Source organism: Rhinoderma darwinii, chromosome 4 (genome assembly GCF_050947455.1).
Source record: "Rhinoderma darwinii isolate aRhiDar2 chromosome 4, aRhiDar2.hap1, whole genome shotgun sequence".
Taxonomy (NCBI): Eukaryota; Metazoa; Chordata; class Amphibia; order Anura; family Rhinodermatidae; genus Rhinoderma; species Rhinoderma darwinii.
Window position 1 is genome coordinate 191,606,115 of NC_134690.1, and position 15,248 is coordinate 191,621,362.

Here is a 15,248-nt window from a genome sequence, read left to right on the forward strand (position 1 = left end):
GACACCATATTTATATAGGTTTTTTTATGCTTTCCTTCTTTTAAACAGTAAAAACACTTTTTTTTTTTTTCAAAATTATTTGTTTTTGTGTCGCCATATTTTAAGAGCCATAACTTTTTGATTTTTTGACCGATACAGCTGTATGAGGGCTTTTTTTTACAGGACGACTTGTAGTTTTTATTGCTACCATTTTGGAGTAAATGTGCCTTTTTGATCACTTTTTATCACATTTTTTTGAAGGTTGGATGAACAGAAAACAGCAATTCTGGCATTGTTTTTTGTTTTTTTACGGCGTTCACCGTGTGGGTTAAATAATATAATCTTTTTTTTATAGTTGGGTTTGTTACGGATGCGACAGTACCAAATATGAGTAACTTTTTACTTTTTTTTCATAAAAAAGTATTTTGTAAGGGGAAAAAATGGGTTTTTAATTTTTTTTACTTGGGACTTTTGTTTATTTATTTATGTCAAACTTTATTTTACTTTTTTTAGTCCCACTAGAGGACTTCTGTATTGCAGTGTATTATTGCCTGTCAGTGTAAAACAGGCAATCACTAAAGGCAGACCTGGGGGCCTTTGTTAGGCCCCCAGGCTGCCATAGATACCATCGGCACCTTGCGATGCACGAAGGATGCCGGTGGGGTGAGAAAGGGAGCCCCCTCCCTCTAAAACCACTCAGATGTGGAGCTCGTTATTGAGCGCTCGTTATTGAGTGGAGGCTGTTAGCAACAGCACGGGCTTCAGGAGATCCCCGCCCGATGCGGGAAAAGTTCTTCTGAAGTGCCGATGTGAAAAGGCGGCGCTTCAGAAGAACTACCTCAAACGGCTGACGTAAAAACACTATACGCCGGTCGTTAAGGGGTTAAGACCCCTTTGTTGTTGTCACACAGCTTTGCACCTTATGCTCAATTCCTGCCTTATCCTTTTAGGAGTTTATACGCGCTCTCCAGTGCCTCCTTAATCCTTTCTGACCCTTGTCATGCAGGCCCAAGCTATCTAATTGCTTCCTTTCTGACGCTTGCCATACAGGCCCAAGCTATCTAATAGCATCCGTCCCACCCTTCTGGGGTTATGTTTTACAGAACATCACCATTCACTCCTCCACAATACGCGCCTGACAGGTACTACTTCTTACTGGTACTACTTCTGTGCGTCACCAGACCTTACTCAGGTTTCCTCACTGTCATGCCCATGGTTGCCGGCCATCAGGCTCACTCACCTCCTGATGCCCGCAGCCATGGATCTGCGAAGGCTGGCCCCAGTCTCCTCCTCAGGAGACGCCAGCGCTCACTTCCGCTCACAAAGTCGTGAGCAGCACGCAACAGACTTTTATGATTAATTAGCCCATAGCACCCTGGACTATAAGAAAGGCTCAGCCCCTTCCTCCCATGCCTGAGCCTTGTTGTCGTACCTCAAGTTTGTCTATGCAAATGGTCTCCTAGTGTTTCCCAGTTCCCAGTGTTCCCTGCTCCTGTATCCTGTATCCCGTACTATCCTAGTCTAGTGCCGTGCTGAAGTCGTGCTGTGCTGTATACCACGCCTGTCCTGCTTCAACACGCCTGACGTCTACCTGCTGCCTAGTCCCAGCCGAGCCTGCCTTGCTACTGTCTGAGCTGCCACAAAACTATAGACTGTAACCTGCGCCCTGTTGTCCAGCTGCCATACCACCAAGGCGGTACTGCCCAGTGGGTTCACGTACCCAACATGACACTCACTCTGGCCTCCAGTCACTCTAGTATCCAGGTAGCCATCTCACAGGGACCTACTGTAAAGGAACACCCACCACTACCTACTTCAATGGCTCCCAGTAGCACAGTTTTTTCCAGGACTAAATACAAGGCCACGCTAAAGACCTACAGGTCAACTAAGCCAACTGCAGCTTCCTTTATTGACCCACTTATAGGGAACTCCTGATCCTCCCTACCAGGCCCCACCACAGGCCTTTCCCACATTTGAACCCTGTAACACTCATTCCCCACTGCTCCTCTTCCTTGAGCTGACTATTCTCACCGTCCCATCAGGTTTTTTCAGAGCTACCATGCCAGTCAGACAATTACTCTGCCACCAGCGCTGCTTCAGTAATGGCCCTCTACTACCTACCATGCCGCATTCTCCGTTGGTCTGCCTCTCTCCGTACCAGACTAAAAATAGTCTGACAGCTCACAATCTGCTCCATGACTTCTGCCTCCCAATGTGCTTTACACCACAGCAGTCCCTGTCTCTGATATACACAGGCTTGTGTCACTCTCCAGCATCCACCTCTATTTACAGTTTCCAGTCTTGCAGCAAGACAAGCTGTCTCGATCACTGGATCCTCTCTCTTAAGACGCACTCACTACTTCTCACTGAGCTTTGCTCTCCCTTTGGGCACCAAATCCTCTTTTTTTATATGTGCTCCTGCATTCTGCCTTCCTACCAGTTTGGTGGTGCAGCATAGCATGTCAGCATGCTCTTATCTACCAGTACCAGGATCTTCCAGGGCCTGTCAGCACCTCTTCCCTGTCACTGTTTAAGCCACCTCACTCTTGATGACAGCACCACCGTCCGCAGCGCAACAGAGTATCGTGGCCTTCACCTCCAGGGGACTGTAAAGACAAGAAAACATCACAACCACATATTTACAACGCACCTGACATTCGGACAGCCTCTTAAAGAGCCAGGTAACCTTTTTATAAAAGGATACGTGTCTCAGTCCATAGGTTGTAGTGGAGGGATAAAGGGGCATTTATTTCAACCTTCTTACAGGTCCGGTGCTTTCAACCCATTCAAGTTATTATTATATTTTGTAGAAGTATGAGTGCAGTGTTGGTATCACCCAAGTCCCTTGTTTGCAATGATTACAGTGCCTGCAGCTATTGGTAGACTCAGCGCAGGTTCACAGCAGGTGCAGGCAAGGAGAGTTTGGCCATATATCCCTTCAAGGACATTAATAATTCAAAAGAATTGTAGACTCACAATAAATTTTATTGGTGATGTGTTTCAGGAATTACCTTCCCTTCTTCAGACTAATTAGCTGCTTTCTTCAAATTGACAAAAACAAGTGCAATAATTGTGTACTTGAGGTGGTGCAGATAATTAAATCAGATATCTGTTGATATGCTTTACCAGCATATTTGTAAATCATTTTATCAGATGTTAAGTTTTTACTGTCTTCAGTGCAAAAATGATCAACTTATTGGTAAAACCAACTCATTGATAAGTGTCACAGTTTCCCCTGTTTCCAGGCTTAGCAGCCTATCAGCTTATAGATCTCGCCAGCTTGCTAGAGTACTGAGACGCCGGATGAATCATCTGTCAGGTCTGGTATCTACTCCTATTAGGCAGCGCATTATTTAAAGGGAAGGTGTCATGATTTTTTTTTTTATTATTATATTGCTTTTAATATAATGTAAACAAAACTTTTATTTATTTGTGTTGTCACTTTCTACTTTTTACTGTATTCATACTTTTACTTCTTTATAGGGGCTGCCATTTTTTTTTTTCATCTCTGTATGTGTCGATTAACGACACACACAGAGATGGAATACGGCACATACAACCCCATAGAGAATGCGAACGGGAGCTGTTCCATTCTCAGAAACGTGCGCCATCTGTGTGGGAATGGCGCATGCACTGCTCCCACACAGACCAAAAGGAAGCTCGTTCGTAGAGTGAAATCCGGCCCCATTTTCATGTAAACCGGAAGCCGCTGCCGGACAGTAAGATGACGACTTCCGGCCGCGGCTTTCGGCCATATGTTCAACAAAGCTAAAGCGCAAGGAAGAGGAGCTCAGGCGGCAAGAACTTTGGTAGACCAGCGGAGGCCGCGGCAGGAGCAGGTAATTTATGTTTGTGTATGATGTGCTAATTATGTTCGTGTATGTTCATATTATGTTCTAATCCTCCTACCACTGTGCAGTCGCTCAGAAAATGGCGGCACACAGTGTAGGAGGTTTGAAGACATTCAAACCCCTCCCTCTCCTGGCCCAAGCCAGAAGAAGGGAGGGGGGATTGTGTGAGGACACTAGAGGAGAGTGTGTCCACCCCAAATTTGCAGCATAAATCAATGAGGTTGCTTTACCACAGTGACCATGCTGCAATTTTGGGAACTGCTCCCTCTAGTGGCCAGCACATGGAAATATTATAAATCTAATTTATAATATTTCCTGACTTGTTAAAAAATTAAAAAAATTAAAACAATGTGTAATCACTTAAATACTAATTGTTTAACTGAAAAAAAAATAATAATAATTTCTAGCGACACATTCCCTTTAAAGTGCCCCCTCCTGGCCTCAGGTGCCAGTAATTGTTTATTCTACCTGGTTCACTACTTCTGCTGCAACTCCGCTAAGTATTTCAGTGTTTTGACTTTTTCTGCTTGATTTCACTCAAAAATATCCGAATGGTTTTTCCGGTGTGCAGACTGGGCTGATTAGATTTCTCTGTGTTGCCCTGGCAGTTATGACCCACGAATTACATTTCACTAAATTTATGTATGTACTTCAGTAATGGAATATTCTCTGCTTATCTGTTTTGTTTCTTCGTTTGAATTGGAGTTCTTGTTGGTTTAGTGTTGAGTGGATATTATCCTGCAGGATTTATTACGTTATTTTTGGATTCCCTTTTGATGTTATTGCCCTGCTGGATTTATTACATGCTTTTTTAACTTTTCAAGTACCTTTCTACTCGTACAGCCAGTCAGTGGCAGCCCAGTGGTCATCCTGATATTCCGTAGCTTCTAACAGGGAACGCTCAGGGTTACTAAGAGGTTACTGATTGTGGGATCCCTCTTAGCATGGCGGCAGTCCCACCCTAGGTAGGGCTCCTCTACAGTTAGGGTCGTTTTAGAGTTTGCCTGCAAACCTCAGAGGTTGTTTACTGGGTAACTTACGCCAAGTCTGACTGCAAAACTTTTTTGACTTTAACGGTACCATGACAAAGTGATTATGTAGTGGAGGATTAGATCAATTTATATTATTGAATCTGGCAAAAAAATCATTCTGTATATGGCTAGCAAAATACAGTGAAACCTCTTTGAGATGACCTTTCAAAATTGCACTAAAAAGTAGTAGTCTTTTGGGGGGGGTTGTTTCCTCAAGGAAGATGCATAGTATATAGTGAAACTAAAAATCTGTCACAGAAAATCTGGTTTGTATAAGGGGGTGGACTTCTCAAAGAGAGGTACACTCTGCACTGGGATCTTCTGTTACTATCATTATTTCAGTTAAAATTGAATGAGGTTGTAGAGATTGTTATATTGGGCAGACTTTGTTTGTTTTCTTTTCAAGGCCCATATGATATCTACATTGGAAATGTATACTTTTTAGTATTTAATTAACCTGTTATTATTAATGTATTTTATGTTCCATCTTTATTTAGAATAAATATTGTGTCGAATATTGAGCATGCACAGATAGTCACTGTCCATGGTGCTGAAAGAGTTAAACTGTTTCAGCACCATGGACAGTGACTTCCGATCTCAATATACATGAACCTGTAGAAAAAAAAACGAAGTTCTGACTTACCGATAACTCCCGGCGTCTTCCTCCAGTCTGACCTCCCAGGATGACAATTCAGTCCAAGTGACAGCTCCAGCCAATCACAGGCCAAGCACAGGCTGCAGCGGTCACATGGACTGGCGCGTCATCCAGAAAGGTGGGGCCGGATGTCGAGAGGCGCGTCACCAAGGACGCGTCACCAAGGACGCGTCACCAAGGCAACGGCCGGGAAGTTCTCGGTAAGTACGAACTTTTTCTTTTTTTTTCAACACGTTTTTCGATATTGTGTTCGGCATTCACTGTCGAGGGTGCTGAAAGAGTTAGCTCTTTCAGCACCTTGGACAGTGACGGGCGTCGACTAGCCTCATCTCTATGATGGCGGCTGCGCCAAAATCACGCAGCCGCGCATCAGACACGGATGACACACGCAGCTGTCAAATGGTTTTTGCGCGCGCAAAACGCAGCGTTGTTTGCGCGCGCAAAAACGCAACGTCCGTCTGTATCTCCCCTTATGCTACGTTTGGTACATCAATAAGTATTTAAGAACAGAGTTTCTCCCCTTGCCACAGATACATATAGCCTCAAAGAAAATTCGAAATATATTTTATTAATCAACGTTTTCTGGGCCTTTTTTGTTACTTTGTAAACTTCTGAGCAGTAAGACAAAAGTGTTGATTTTACATTTTTCACTGCTGAACCATTGTAAGCATGAGGGACATTTTAATTAGGCCCAATTCAGACGAACGTCCGTGTGACGGCCGTATGTATTTCTTTTTTTTTTTAATCAGTTCAAGTTTATTCAACAAAACTCCACATTATTACAGGTCATTGTACGTTCTCATACAGTGTACAAGCAATTTTCAACAGACCCAATTCTTTACATTTAACCAAACATTCCCTTCCCCCCAACTCCCCCCTGTATCCCCCCCAGCCGGTCTTCTCAGTACCACTTTTCCCATCCTCTCCCCTCAGTGGCCCTATACCTGCACTTGTTGCCTTAGTGTCATTAGCTCCACAGAAGCATACCCAGATTGATCAATCCACCTAGCCCATTGTTTGTCGAACTTGACCCTGGACCCCCTCTTGGAGTATATCCTATACTCCATCAGAACCTGTGAGTTAAGTGCCCCTATGATTTCTTGTTTTGATGGTGGCTCCGCATCCAGCCAGTGCTTTGCAATTCCTTTCCGAACTTGATACAGTATTTTAGCAATTGCCAACCCTGACATCCTATCTCCCCCCAAATCTCCAACATACCCTAGCAGCATTACTACAGGATCCCATGGGATCTGTACCTCAAACACTCTCCCCACTAGCTCCGATATTTCCGTCCACAGACTCCCCAGCTTCCCACATGTCCAGAACATATGAAGGATGTCTGCTTTTTCTTCCGGGCACCTAGGGCATTTTGCATCCGCTCTTAATCCCATTTGTTTCAGCACCCACGGGGTCCTATACACCCTATGTATCAGAAACAACTGCGATCTTCGTTGTGCTACATTAATGGACAAGGTACATGTTGCTGCCAATACCGCCTCCCAGTGGTCTGTTGTAATAGGACCCACATCCCTCTCCCATATTGCTTTCACTGTTGCCATAGGATCTCCCAGATGTTCCACCAACAACCTGCGATAAACTAATGAGATTAATCCTTTTGATGTTACTGCCTTTGCAATATGCTCCAACACCCCCGCGGCATGCATCGTCAGGTCCACACTGACTGCTTGTGTCTGCACTGCGTGCCGAATCTGCAGGTACTGATAAAACATGCGGGAGTCCAGTTGAAACTCCTCCCTCACTTGCTGAAAAGATTTGAGTATGTCTCCCTCATACAACTGATTCAACCGTATTATGCCTTGCTGCTCCCACCCCTGCATCCCTTCCAATTTACCCAATTCCCCCAAATAAGCATTTCTCCAAAGCGGTGTATATTTAGTGCACTCCCCTATCCCCAGCAATTGCTTGCACTGCCACCACACCTTATGTATGAGAAGCAGAGTGGGTCTGGTACTCGCCATCTGTTTATATCTGTGCGCTTCCAGTCCTGCCAGCGGGTTCTCCCCCCCCCCAGATATGATAGGATGCGCGCACTGGACCCCCATGTCTCTTCCTGCTCCCACCCCCAGAAATGCTGACATTGGGCAGCTAAATAATACACCCAAGCATTGGGAACAGCCAGGCCCCCCTCCTCCTTTGGCAGCTGTAATTTCTCCAGTTTAATCCTAGGTACCCCCTTCTTCCATACTAGGTCCCTAAAAAGGTTATGCAATCTCCTGAACCAATATTTGGGGATCCATACCGGTGAATTATGTAGTACATACAACACCTGGGGCATAAGGATCATTTTAATCAAATTTGTCCTACCCAGAGCCGATAGGGGCAACTTATTCCACGCCTCTACTTTGGCTTTTATCTTTGTTAACAGTGGCATTACATTAAGGGACATATAATCCTGTACTTTCGCCGTCACCCTCACCCCCAAATACTTAAACTCCTTCACCACAGGTATCTCCACCTCCTCTTCCCCATTCTGAACATCCCCCGGGTCCATGAGCATTAGGGCCGATTTTGACCAATTAATGAGTAGTCCTGAGTATTTCCCAAACCGCTTAATTAGGGCCATCACTAACGGTAATGTGCGTTCGGTATCCGCCATGAATAGCAGCATATCATCTGCGTATAATGCAATTCTTTCCTCCACCCCCCCATATCTCAACCCCTGAATTTGTTCATGTTGTCTCACTGCACACGCCAAGGGTTCCACCGCCAACGCAAACAACAATGGGGACAATGGACATCCCTGACGCGTTCCCCGCTCCAGCGCAAACCGATCCGATAACACCCCATTCACCCTTATCTTTGCTGTCGGGGCTACATACAACAATTTTACCCATTTTATATAATTAGGGCCAAATCCCATTTTTTCCAGAACTGACCACAAATAATTCCACTCCACACAATCGAATGCTTTGGCCGCATCTAAGGACATTATGGCTCTCCCCCCACGATTATCCGGCATAACTTGTAGATTCAAAAACAGCCGCCTCAGATTTACCGCCGTCGATTTGGATGGCATAAAACCGGCCTGATCTCCGTGTACCACCCCAGCTACTACTTTAGCTAGTCGAAGCGCCAATACTTTCGCCATGATTTTAATATCCGCCGTCAGCAGTGAGACTGGTCTATAAGAGCCCGGGAGTTGAGGATCCTTCCCCTCTTTAGGCAGAACTACTATAGTCGCTTCATACATTGTTTCTGGAAGCCGCCCCCTATTGAAGCTGTCTAAAAGAGTGGCCAGTAACTGCGGCGCAAGCTCCTCCCCATATTCCTTAAAAACTTCCACCGGAAGACCATCCGGCCCCGGCGCCTTTTCACTGGCTAGTATCCCTATAGCCGCCTGTATTTCCTCCAGAGATATTGGCTCCTCTAATGTCCCTCTCTCCTCCCCCCCCAACCTAGGAAATTCTATCTCCCCTATATACTCTTCCAGCTGCTGAGGCGTGTGCTCTGCCCTAGAGGCATACAAATCCGAATAGAACTGCTGAAACACTTTCAAAATCTGTCCTGTATCAGTCTCCAACTTCCCCCCCTCCCCTTTAATGGTGTGTACGTAATTATTCTCCCTCTGAGCCTGCGCCATCCTTGCCAGTAACCGTCCAGTGGTTTCCCCCTCCTCATAGTATTGGCGTTTTAAAAACATCCTTTTGTTATCTGCCCTCTCCAACTGATGTTGCTTTAACAACCGCTGCGCCTCCACCCAATGCTTCAATGTGTCTGTTGTGTTATCTATTATATGCAGCCTTTCTGTCTCCTCTACCCTTCCCAACAGTGCTTCTCCTAATTGTCTAGACCGTGTTTTTACTGCTGAAATGTGCTGGATGAACACCCCTCTCAGCCACGCCTTCATCGCGTCCCACAGTATCTCTTGCGGTACCGTTCCTGAATTGAACTGAAAGTACTCCTTTATGAGGTTTAAAATTTGTTTATTGTCTATCAGCTTTAGCCAAAAGGCATTAAGTTTCCAGCACCCTTGCCCCCGCCCTGTCCTCTCCTCCGTCTCTACCTTCATTAACACAGGAGAATGATCCGATAACGCTCTTTGCAAGTATTCTATCTGAGCTACAAATGGTACCGCTGCCGGTGAGCACAAGATTAAGTCTATCCTGGATAAAGACTGATATGTGGAAGACGCACAAGAATACTGAAAGCTATTTGGATGTTTATCCCTCCATATGTCCCGCCAGCCCATTTCCGCAACCAGATGGCCAAAAGCTGTTACACCTCCCCCTGTCATGCCAAATTTATCCATATTGGTATTCAATACTGCGTTAAAATCCCCCATCACTAGTAACGGCACCTCCGGGTACCTAGCCAGTTCCTCCACCACTTTCTTGATACATCCACTAGAAAACGGAGGGGGTACATACAACACCACCAACACACAATTCCAATGATACAAAGTACAGTGTACCCCCACATACCTCCCCTCCCCATCCTGGAAGGAGTCGTGACATACAAATGGCACTGCCCTATGTATGAGAAGACTCACCCCCCTTGAATATGTAGTATGGTAAGAATGAAAACTATGGCCTACCCAGGCCCTATGCATCATGGAAACTGAATCCCTAGTCATATGTGTCTCCTGTAGTCCTATCACCCTCGACTCCTGTTTTCTAATAAAATCAAATACCGCCTGTCGTTTTCTGGCTTCCCGCAGGCCCCGTACATTCCAGGACAAACAATTAAGTGATCCCATCATCCCTCAACATATCACAGCTCCTCCTATCCTGTTCTCTTAATTTTACATATCCGACCGGCTGGGTCTTTTTTCCCTCCCTCCCCTCCCCCCCCTGCACCCTCCCCTCCCCCCCCCTGCAATCTCCCCCGTAAACCTACCCCTTTCCAAGGGTTGGGGCAACAGAACGTATCTGCCATTACCCATAACAAACATCGGCAGGTCAACTCCGCCCACCATACATTCAACAATGCCATAACTCGTTATGTGCTTTTCCCGCTTAACTGACCATCCCTCCCGCTGCCATTTTCTTACAAATAAACTACCATCCCTTCAGCATATCAATACCCCTCAATGTCCGTAAACACATTCCTCCTCTTCCGGTCTTCCGCGGTCCCCGCAACCATGCCCTCCAACTCCAAGTCCAATCAAATGCCAAATCTTGCAATTTTTCCCTACGACACCTGGTTCAGTCCTGCATCCCCAGCCTCCTTTTGCCAGCCGGTCTGTTCCGGATCAACGCCGTCCCTCTGCCGGTCTCAGCTGACTTTCATGGCTATCCAACCATCTAACCGCTTCTCTCGGTGTCTCAAAAAAGGAAGTTGTTCCCAGCGCCACCACTCTCAAACGGGCAGGATACATCATCGAATATTGCACTTGTAATGCCCTTAGTCGTCTTTTTATATCCATAAACTGTGATCTTTTCCGTTGTACTTCCAAAGAGAAGTCCGGGAAGAAGGACACTTTCACCCCATTAAAGGAGATGTCTTGACGTTCTCTAGCTTTCCTCAGGATCTTGTCTCTATCTTTATAATGTAGAATCTTTATCAGCACCGGTCTCGGCGGCCTTCCGGGAGGGCCAGGTCTGGTCGGCACCCTGTGCGCTCTCTCCACCGCAAATAAAGGGGTCAATTCCTCTCTACCAAATGTGTCTATCAGCCACTTTTCGAAGAAGTCATCCGGATTCGTTCCCTCCACTCTTTCCGGAACCCCCACAAGGCGCACATTATTTCGTCTCAGCCGATTTTCCATATCGTCTGTCTTAGCCATCAATGTCGCCACTGCCTGCGAATGTGCCTGTACATCCTGCTTTATGTGAGGAATCGCATCCTCCATGTCTGAGACTCTCCCTTCCACGGCAGTGGTGCGTTCCGCAACTTTCTGTAAATCATTCCTGAGCAGCAAAATGTCCTCCTTCAATCCACCCATCTGATTTGCTAAGGTATTAAGGACCATAGAATTCTGCTTCACCGCTGCCAAAATGTCCTTTAGGGAGGGTTCCTCCTTCCTTACTCCACTTTTCCCTCCAGCACCTGGCTGATCCTGCATGGCGCCACTCATCTCCTCCTCCTCCTCCTCCTCCTCACTTCTCATGTCCCCCGCCAAAGGTGAATACCTGGATCCATATGATGAGCTTCCAGCTGCCTGATCTCCAGCCGACTTTCGCTGCTGTGCAGCCGCCCCCCCTGCTCTCGGCGTGCGGGCGAACCTCTCCAGCTTTTCCACAACTTCCTGCCGGAGGCCTCTATTGCGGCCTTCCTTCTCCTCGGCGCCATCTTGAGCGCGGGACCCGGGACTCGCTGGCGGCGACTTCTGCTTCTTAGAGCGCGTCATTATGACCGGGTATTCGTGCTCCTCCACCTCCAGACTCTGGTAAGCCCCTAGGGAAGCTATTTTCCCCGAGTTTTACGGGATATATGTACTTTAACGGATGAGTACAGCAGGAGCTCCGGTCACACACGTCCTCTCACATTCACCTCTAGGCCACGCCCCCGGCCGTATGTATTTCAATGGAGCCGTTCACACGGCCATTGTTTCAACGGACCGTGTGAAGGGTCCGTTTAAAAATAGAACATGTCTGATTTTGTTCCGTTTTCACGGATCCTTCCATAGACTCGAGTCTATGGTGATCCGTGAAAACGGGACCTGAACGCGGGCAACGTTAACATGAAAAACTGACTTTCCCCACGTTTGTCTGAATAAGTCCTTATTGTTGTACAATGCTGTGCATAAATTGTAAAGCATTTCTGATCATTCGTCTTAGTAGTCAGTAGCTATTTACCAGTACTAAAGGGTTATTTAACAAAGGAAATTTTTATCTATAGTGTGGCTGTAAGAAGGTGAATGTAAAAAAAATAAATAAAACGTGCATTTTATCTACCCTGAATAAAAAAATAAAAAATAAAAATAAAACCTAACATTAAAGGGTACACACATAATGCCTAGAGACACTTTAAATTGCAACGTTACAAAAGCTGAAAAGAAAAACTGCTTTTAGTTCAGAGTTAGAGTCTGGGGACATTCTTGTCTCCTGAAAGCTAGGATTAAATGAAAGGTTAGAGAGTTCTGTATGTGAAATGTCTTCCTCCAGTACAAATAATGCCTTCAAGTTTGCTTCCCTATTTACCTCACTAATTGAATCACATTGCAGTCACCTTTGTATTGTGCAGCAGCATACTCCATCCTAACTAAACAGATTAACAATAGAAAATGCATTAGAGAGCGAGATTCCATAAAATGTCTTTGATGATTTTACCTACCGTTATAATGTACTATTTGCTGTGGATCTTTCTCCATCGTTTAATGACGAAAGTCAAAACTTTCTCTTGTTTCTTGTTTTTCACCCGTATGTTATGGAATGAAGAATGGTTGTAAATATTCAAGAAAAGCTGCAATGGTTACCACTTACTACATAATAGGGCAGGTTTAGGGTATGTTCACACGTAGTCAACAAAAACGTCTGAAAATCCAGAGCTGTTTTCAAGGGAAAACAGACCCTGCTTTTCAGATGTTTTTTTACCAACTCGCATTTTTCGCGGCGTTTTTGCGCCGTTTTCGCGGCGTTTTTTACGTCCGTTTTTTGAGCTGTTTTCATTGGAGTCTATGAGAAAACAGCTCCAAAAACGTCCAAAGAAGTGTCCTGCACTTCTTTTGACGAGGCTGTATTTTTACGCGTCGTCGTTTGACAGCTGTCAAACGACGACGCGTAAATAACAGGTCGTCTGCACAGTACGTTGGCAAACCCATTCAAATGAATGGGCAGATGTTTGCCGACGTATTGTAGCCCTATTTTCAGACGTAAAACGAGGCATAATACGCCTCGTATACGTCTGAAATTTGGCCGTGTGAACATACCCTTACTATTCAAAGTGCACCAGAATTCTAGCTCAAAACGCGCAACATTTATGAACTGTTTCAGGCAGTTTTTTCAACATGCTTGACAAGGAGTGCGGTCTAGAAGAAAGGGGCATTATTTAACATGTGACAGCATGCAATAAAATTTTGGCCCAAAAAATTGGCATAAACGAAGCCAACAAAGAGGTGGTACAAGGAAGAGAAAAGTGTCTAACATGTTTAGCAAGTTGTGCCAAATTTATCATACATGCACCGCTGTGATAACTTTGCTGCATTTTCCAAATGCCTAGTCTAAGGGTACTTTTACACCGGACAATTTTGGCCATAACTACGAGCACCAAAGAGACAGCTCATTAATCGGTGCTCGTTTGCTTCTTTTAGAAGGAGCTATGTATGGGGACGAGCGATAGTTACTAAGATTAACACCAGGCATTAACATCATGTCAGCAGCACGTCTCCCTGTTTACACCGGCAGATGTTCTGCCAACAACGATAATATTTTCTTCTTCATAAATGATACGATCAGCCAATGAACGAGCTGATCGTAACGTTTGCTCGTTCATCAGCTGATCATTACCGTATTTACACAGGGAAATAATTGGGAATAAACATGTGGATAAAATGGATGTCTAAGGGGCCATGCACACTTCCGTTTTTTCCTTCAGGGTGCTAGCCGTTTTTCTGACGGCTAGCACCCTGACCCATTCATTTCAATGGGGCCATGCACACTTCAGTTTTTTTGACGGTCCGTTGCTCCGTTCCGATCCAAAGTAGAGCATGTCCTACTTTGGTCCGAGAATCCGTGACCGTGAGGCCCATGCAAGTCAATGGGGCCGTCAAAAAAACTGAAGGCACACGGAAGGCATCCGTGTGCCGTCCGTGTGTGATGGAGCCGTTGCCTAGCAACCGCCAGGCGGGCAGAAAAACATTACAAAAATATTACACTAATCGGCAGCCACTTGTCTCTATCAATCACTGATAGAGAAAAGAGGCTGCTGATTAAAAATAAAATAAAAAGCATTTCATACGTACCCGGTTGTTGTCTTGGTGACGAGTCCCTCTTCTTCCTCCAGTCCGCCCTTCTTTTCTGATGCGGCAGCCTGTGATTGGGTGCAGAGGCCGCTGCAGCCTGTGATTGGCTGCAGAGGCGGCTGCAGCCTGTGATTGGCTGCAGAGGCGGTCACGTGGGATGAAGCGTCATCCCTGGAGGCCGGCCTTCTGACGTCATCCTAACGTGCGTGACCGCCACTACAGCCTGTGATTAGCTGCAGTGGCGACATGGATGAAACGTCATCGCTGGAGGCCGGACAGGAGGAATGTAAGTATGAACTTATTTATTTCTTTTTTTAATTACGTTAAAATTTTATTTTCCGCGCGCCGAGCATGGTACTGTCAAAGTTGCTGAAAGAGTTACCTCCGATCAGTGCAGCCCATTAACTCTTTCAGCACCCTGGACAGTACCATGCTCGGCGCACGGAAACGGAAACACGGAGTGCACACGGGAGTGCACACGGCCGCTAAAACGGTCACACTAATCCGTCACAAACGGCCGCGAAAACTGTGGCGGAAGTGTGCACAAGGCCTTAGTATTATTGAAAATGGGAAATGGCTCCTGGGTCAGTATCGTATGACTAGCTCTTCATTTTTCACACAGCACTGTAGCGCTATAATTTTTACCAGCACAATATCACTGCCACTTTTTCACAGTGCTATTATTTTTTCTATATTTTTGGTTGATTTTTTTTGTAACTTAATAAGACATGCATTAAAGATAAGAAAATTAATCATATCAATCAATCAATCAATCAAACAGACAGTAGAAGTCCATGAAAAGTCATTTGTATCTGACAGTATCCATGAAAATCTAAGGTCATAAAGTACTATATGTCAATAGATATTTT